General features: G+C 39.9%; 1 long non-coding RNA gene across 1 annotated transcript; it reads left to right on the forward strand.

Annotated features, from left to right (window-relative positions):
* On the forward strand, positions 4,000-5,250 carry LOC110260137. The gene is made up of 4 exons (XR_002342986.1): positions 4,000-4,168; positions 4,315-4,351; positions 4,539-4,582; positions 5,093-5,250. It is a non-coding gene; the product is annotated as an uncharacterized LOC110260137 (long non-coding RNA).

Consider the following 7,785-nt stretch of genomic DNA (forward strand, 5'->3'; position numbering starts at 1 on the left):
CTCCAATGTGATTGTATTTGGGGAAATAGGGTCTTCAAGGCAGTTATGGTTCAATGAGCTCATAATGGTGGAAACTTGGCAATAGTATTAGTATACTTTTAAGAGGAGACACCAGAGAGTTGGCATCTCTCTCTCTCTTTTTCTCTAATTTTCCTTCCCTCATCTTCTCATCTCTCTCTGCCTTTCGAAGAAACAGTGAGAAGGCAGCCATCTGCCAGCCACAATGAAAGCCAGCATCTTGATCTTGAAATTGCCAGCCTCCAGAACTGTGAGAAATAAATTTGTTGTTTAAGCCACCCAGTCTATAGTATTTTGTCATGGCAGCCCAAGCTAAATAAGATATACTTTTTATACATTATTTCATTCAGTTCTGTAAATAACTCTGAAAGGAGTATATTATTATCCTCATTTTATACATGCCACTATCCTAATGTACCACAGATAAAGACTTACAGATTTAGTTAAGGTTACATTGCTAATAAAAGTTGAAGACGAGTTTGAAACCCAAATCTGTTAATTTTCTAAGACCAAGATCACCCACAGTCAAAGTTTATGTTCCCAGAGATATTTCTTCTTTGGGGACTAATGGTCACCAAAAAATTTGCCTCTCCTTCAGCAGAATAATTCATGTATTATTTCTGATGCTTCATAACCTCTTTTTACCTTTAAATAGTATTTCCTTGTTTGTTTCCCTGTTCCTTTATGCCCCTTTCTCCCTTTTGTGATGAGCTCGCTATTGTCTTTAATCAGGGATAAAGTGTGGTTTAGGGAGAGGCTTATGGGGGCCAGGTTGACAAGGAATGGATTTGTGATGGTTGGTTTTATGTGCCAGCTTTACTGGGCCATGGGATGCTCAGACGTTTAGTCCAACATTATTCTGAATGAGTCTATGTGGGTGTTTCTGGACGAGATTAGCTTTTGAATCAGCACACTAGAGAAAGTAAATTGCTTTCCGTCATGTGGATGGGTCTCAACCAATCAGTTTAAAGCTTGAGTAGAACCAAAAGGCTGACTCTCCTGGGAGTTAGAGGGAACTCCTGCCTGGCTGCTTTGAGCTGGCACATTGGTTTTTGCCTGTCTTCAGACCTGAACAGAGGCATTGGCTTTTCCTGAGTCTCAAGCCTGATGGCATCTGGACTGAATTGATTCTCATGAATCTCAGTCCTGAAGACTTGGACTGGAACTATACTGTCAGCTCTCCTGGGTCTCCAACTTTCCATCTGCAGATTTGAGAACTAGCCAGCCTCCATAATTGAGTTAGACAAGCCCTTATAATAAACACACACACACACACACACACACCCCATACATACATATACTCCACATAACACATGCACAAACATATCTCCAAACTGGTTCTGCTTCTCTGGAGAATTTTTTCTCTTTTAGTCAAAGCTACCTTTAGGAAAGGCTCTGAGAATAGTTTTATGTATGTTAGTATGAATTACTCACTTATTTTCCCAAGTGGGGGAGTTGCTTTCAACACCTATCTTACTCTGCTGTATAAGACATCAGTAAGCCTTCTCAGTGTTTCTTTGCCTCATGAAAGCGGGTATGTACTTCACCTTCCAATCAAACTGCTTCTTAAGAAAGCTTGATTATCCTGGTGAACTTGAGATTCTTGGGGTCCCTGAAGACATAGACAAGGCAGCAATTTTGAAAGGGCAGCTCTTTCCCCATCAGATCTACTTTAAAAGCCCCTATGTACAAGCTAGATGGTTTCCCTTTCAGGTCTTTAGGATGAATCGTATTGCTTTCTTTAATAATTTCTTCCACATCATTTTTGAGGCATGTAGCTACATTCAGAACATAGTTACCCAATGAAATGGTGAGCTCCTTGATGTGGACACTTTTATTCTAGAACAATAGCCTAAGACCATTGTTTTTGTTTTCTGTGTTTTTTTTGTTTTGTTTTGTTTTGTTTTTTTTTTTTTTTCTTTTTGGAGCTGCACTCCTGGCATAGGGAGATTCCCAGGCTAGGGGTCAAATCTCAGCTGCAGCTGCCGGCCTATGCCACAGCTACAGCAATGAGACCACTGATGTTTTGACAGCTCCCATAACCCTCTCTATTCAGTCCCCCAGATCACATTTATACACTGTTCACTCTTCAGATACTCTTTGCTTTTGTTTGGAATTTGGTGGTTTCATTTATTTATTTTTCCATCTCCCTTTTCTTATTCCTGCTGAAACTGAAACTGAGCACAGGGAATTGAGTTATGATTATTTCATAAAACATTACAATCACCTATTTGAGCAAATCTTCCTCTTGTTTTCTACCCCTCTCCCCCACTCCCTTTTCTCCCCACAAAAGGGCACCCACACTAAGGGTTTTGTCATTAATGATTAAACCCATGTGTCCTTGAAAAATAGTGTTATTTTGTATGGGTATTTTTATTTTATTTTATTTATTTATTATTATTTATTTATTTATTTATTTATTTATTGTCTTTTTGCCATTTCTTGGGCTGCTCCTACAGCATATGGAAGTTCCTAGGCTAGGGGTCGAATCGTAGCTGTAGCTGCCAGCCTACACCAGAGCCACAGCAACGCGGGATCTGAGCTGCATCTGCAACCTGCACCACAGCTCACGGCAATGCCGGATCCTTAACCCACTGAGCAAAGGCAGGGATCGAACCTGCAACCTCATGGTTCCTAGTCGGATTCGTTAACCACTGCACCACGACGGGAACTCCTGTATGGGTATTTTTAATTTACATAAATGGTATAGGTTAATTTTATTTTCTTTTTGTTTACCTTCAGCTGGTGGCAATTTGCTCTACAAAGTCTTTACCTACCAACTTTTCCATTCTCTGTGTCTTTGAACTCCTTTATGGAATACTTTTTGTCTCTGTTACTTACTGGCTTCATAGCATATTTGTCTGATATCGCTTTCCCTTTTAGCTGGAAAGTAACCTCCTGGAGGAGAGGGACTGTTGTATTATTTGCTCACCACCAGGACTGTTTTTCATGCATTGCTTTAATGCATTCACATTAAATAAATGAATGAAAATAACCACAGAAAGTAAGCAGCGAATTTAGGTTCCCAAATTTTTTCATCAGCAACATTTCACCTCCTGAATGAGAACTTGGCCCACACACCTTATAAAAACATTTATATTCTGCGCATCGTCTAGGTAAAACTCAAAATGTGGCTCAATACTGCAAAACCATTGATGTCATCAGTGGCCTCATGCATGCAAATAGATATCTCAAAAAGGAGGTCAGCTCTGAGAGCTCACTTAAGAAAGGCCCATCAGAGTTTGAAGAGTGAGGGAATGCTGCCAAATAGCCTAGGACAAAGCTTTGGGGGGTAAATCAAAGGAAAGTTGAACCGGAGAGGGAAGAAAACCTGACAAAGAGCCCAGGCAGGTAAGCGGTGACATTTGGGCTGCTGCAGAAAGCAGGCAAGGTTACGGACCTTCCTATTCCATCACCTTTGTGAGAGAAAACAAAGGTTATTATACCAGAGAATTCCAAAGAGAAGCCAGTGCTCAACCCAATGTAATACTGACCAGACTGGGGACATTATCCCCACTCAGAAATGCTCCAACAGAACAAAGGAAAGGATTACAGAAGCTAGTACGGTTTTTGTTAATTTCTTGCACTGAAGCCAGAGTGGCTCAGGCAAGAAAAGCTCAGTTTGTTAACTCTGAAACTCAATTCATCCAAAATTCAGGACATTGTTTTTTTTTTTTTTTTCCTTTTCATTTCCATCATCCATGCATTGTGTCCCTCTGAAAACATCCCTTTCCATCTGGGCCTCAGTGACCTACCCTGGAAATGGGGTACTTGTACTTACCGCAGCCCTGCTTATAGGGAAAATCAATAAGGACATTTAAAAGAAAGCATCTTTCAGTCCTTCAGGGACAATCTGGCCTTATGACTGATCACCTAGGTGATGATTCGAGCCATTCAATCCTTGCTGTTCTGCATGCACAGCTCTTCTGGCTAGGCTTTGAAAGAAAACCAGCCAGTTAAAGCTTCGATTGGAACCCTCAACTCTCCATGACTGCAGAGTGAAATATAGCTCCGGGCATAGAAAATGTTCCTCCAGTGCTCCGATAAATAGCATTCAGTTTTCAGCCCCAGGGAATTCAATGCAGCCCTAGTTACCCCTCACTGCCATCACAGCCATTGATTCCTTGGGCAGTGGAAATGATTTATGAAGGTGAATAGCCATTTCAAACTTTAATTAAACACATAGAGAACCATCATTTTTTAAAGGGTATGAACCAAGAAAGATGAGAGCTGAACTCCTGTAGAACACTAATTACCTTTTCAACACTTTGTCTCATCTCCTTGTTTTTCTTCCAGATTAGTGAGAGACTGAGCCAATCTACTATCCCCACAGGTGAGCTCTAACTACCAAAAGTACTGGTTACCTCAAGTATTGCTCTGCTTTGTGAATTTCTTCCTCAGTCCTGTTGCTAATCAACTCCCACTCTCTTTTTTTTTTCCTTCTCTTTCTCTCTTTCTTTGTCTCTCTGTCTCAATCTCTCAGTTTCTTTCTCTCTCTCTTTCTCTCATCTTTGCAATAGAAGATTTTTGCTGCCATGGCCACCGGAACCATAGCAATGTACAGGTGAACAATTTTCTCTTTGAATAAGTATGTAAGAAAATAAAGATAAATGCAGATGACATATGGGTCAGATCCTCCTGAGCATCCAAACCATTGATTTGGGAAGAAACTATTTGAAAATGATATGATCACTTTACACATTAGTGAATATGTGTATTCACTTCTTTGGGAGAAAGACTGGAAGTAGGAGTTAAAAGGGGGGCAGGTCACCACAACACATCTAGGTAGAAAAAGGTTTTTCAATCTTAGGGCAGAAGTTGTTCACATTCTGTAAAGGGAAATGGTTTCCTAAACCTGTGGTTCCAGGGGAAAAAAAGATAGAAGAAAGGAAGAATAGGAGAAGGAGGACACCTGGCAATTTTGGAGTTCAAATACCAGGTAAGTAACACATCATCAGCTATACCTCAGCAAGAGAGACCCAGGTGTGACACTGGGGGCCGAGAAGTACTTTATAAATAAGGGGGTGGAGGGTATGCTATATTCATCATCTCTACTTTTTTTTTTTTTTTCTAGAGATCTCTTTGAGACCTACATATGCCTCATAACCTCCTTGGACAGTCAGATTTGTTACGATGCCTGAATTTAAAATATTTCAGCACAGATAGTATAATATAATGTATTTTATAGTTAATTTTTAACTCTCTGGTCAATTGTTGCTTGACTCAGGACTTCACAGCCTGGAGTTCCCATCGTGGCTCAATGGTAATTAATCTGATTAGTACCCATGAGGAAGAGGGTTTGATCCCTGGCCTCACTCAGTAGGTTAAGTATCCAGTGTTGCCTTGAGCTGTGGTGTAGGTCACAGATGCAGCTCAGATCTGGTGTTGCTGTGGTTGTGGCATAGGCTGGCAGCTGTAGCTTAGATTTGATCCCTAGCCCGGGAACTTGCATGTGCATTGGGTACAGCCCTAAAACAAAACAACAACAACAACAACAAAAAGAGAATTCACAGCCTTAAAATGATTAGCTGACATCATATCAAAAAGGACACAGTCCAGGGGTAGGTACTTTAATGCTTCTGCTCTCTGACTTGGTCAATAACCAGTGCTCTACTACTCAACATAACAAATGCCACAGGCTTTAATAGTGAAAAATGGTAGCTGTTGATCAATCTGATAACTAGTAAAAATGGCTCTCTTTGACTTGAATTTTAAGTGACTCCATATCTGGCTGGAGGCCTGGTTTGGAATGAGGCAAGCCAAGAGCCTAGGTTAAAAAATTTAAGGAGATTGGGAGGGATCGGGAGTTTGGGTTTATCAGACACAACTTAGAATAGATTTACAAGGAGATCCTGCTGAATAGCATTGAGAACTTTGTCTAGATACTCATGTTGCAACAGAAAAAAGGATGGGGGATAAAATGTAATTGTAATGTATACATGTAAAGATAACCTGACCCCCTTGCTGTACAGTGGGAAAATTAAAAAAATTATTAAAAAAAATTTAAGGAGATGCTAATTTTCAAAGTTCTGCAAGTACAGGGTGTGCACCTGAGAATGAATGACTCCCTAAATGTGCCTGGCTTGCCTCACCCTAGTCCCCAACCTGGTCAGCCATTGTTTAGGAATCTTTTTGACTATTTGATGTTGACTCTAAGGCACCAGACCCTCTCTCTGAAAAGTTACAGTGTCTGACACAATTGAATCTTTCATATAACATGTGGTGAGAACACTTAAAAGAACATGGCATTGGAACCTTCACCAAGATTAGGGCACAGTTTATATGAACTCTTTTGTGCCTGCATGCATGTCTTGATGGTGGTGAGTTTTGGTCTAAAGCATCATTTTTCAATAATCAGATAGCAAGTTTGTAGAGCTTACAGGTATAAACTAGCAGGGAGCAAGGGAGTCGCCTACCTCAAACTCTTTTGGTGTTTGCTGTTGTTTGACCAAAAGAAACTAAAAGTGTACTTGATTAAAATAACTTCAGTTGTCCCTAACAACATTTGCTGCCACCCTTAAGATAGACAGTGGACAAATCAAAATTACCACAGCTATGGATATGGGGTTTGCTTCATCTGTGTTATATTCCTGTCCTGGAATTAAAATTTGGGGCTTAATGAATTAAGAATGCTGTTCATAATGACATTTCTCAACACGAGAAAAATCAAGGATAAAAGTCAAAAACCAAACAAAAGTGCCTGGTTGACATGGAGGGATCATTCAACTTTTTCCAGACTCTGAATCTGTGATAGACACGAGAACCTCTCTAGTTTCAAAAACAATTCCATTTAGTAGAATGTAGAATTTTAGATATTTTGTTTGTATTGATGGCCAAAGAAAGTTAGGTCTTCCTAAATCAATTCAATGACTAAGTTGGGCATATATGTTGAGTGGTTAACTCCACTCTCCTTTCAGTCTTAGAAAGGTTCTACTGAGCTGTGCTTCCTATACGAAAATGACTTCTCTGGTCCATCCTTATGTTCATCTAGTTTTCCTCTGCCTAATGCTGTCTTTCAGTAATGATCAGGACCTTGTAAAAGTTCAGCTTCTAGTTGGTCAGAGTTGAGCCTTTGGTGGAAGATAGTCATCCACTTATGGAAGAGGTTAGGGGAAGCCTGAAGCCATGGGATAGAGTAATTGTCAACTTGAACACTTGCTAATGTTTACTGAATGCTTAGGAAGACATAGCATTTCTCTGAGCATCTTGCAAATACATACTTTATATACTCTCTAATATAGTTATCCCCACTTAACAGAAGAGGAAATAGAGTTATGGGGAGGCTGAATAACTTGCCTCACATTGCACAGCTAGTAAGCAATGCAATCAGAAATGAGGCAGTCTGGCTCTAGATCCCTCACTCTTTACTGAAGCAATGTATTTAATGCTATCTTATTTTCCTCAACCATTAGGAACACCAAGGAGTTAAACTGATAACTCTAGTTGCAGTATTCCTGAATTCTAATCGACTTAATAGCTCACCATTTGTCACATTTATCTATAGGAAACCAGAGAGAGACTATAATTTCCATTCTTATTAACAGACACCCACATCTTTTGTCATTTTCATCATTAAATCTATATTTCCCTTATGGAAATTATGCTAGCTGCTCTTTGAAATAAAACAAAATAAAACAACCCCCACAGTAGAACAGGAGAGAAAATAGCATCCTCACTTTTCCTTTCTGTCAGAAATCATCCTTTCCAGCTCAGCTCTGTGAGACTGAGGAGGTGGAATCTACCATCCACCCCTTTGAATCACATAGA

Source organism: Sus scrofa, chromosome 3 (assembly GCF_000003025.6).
Source record: "Sus scrofa isolate TJ Tabasco breed Duroc chromosome 3, Sscrofa11.1, whole genome shotgun sequence".
Classification (NCBI taxonomy): domain Eukaryota; kingdom Metazoa; phylum Chordata; class Mammalia; order Artiodactyla; family Suidae; genus Sus; species Sus scrofa.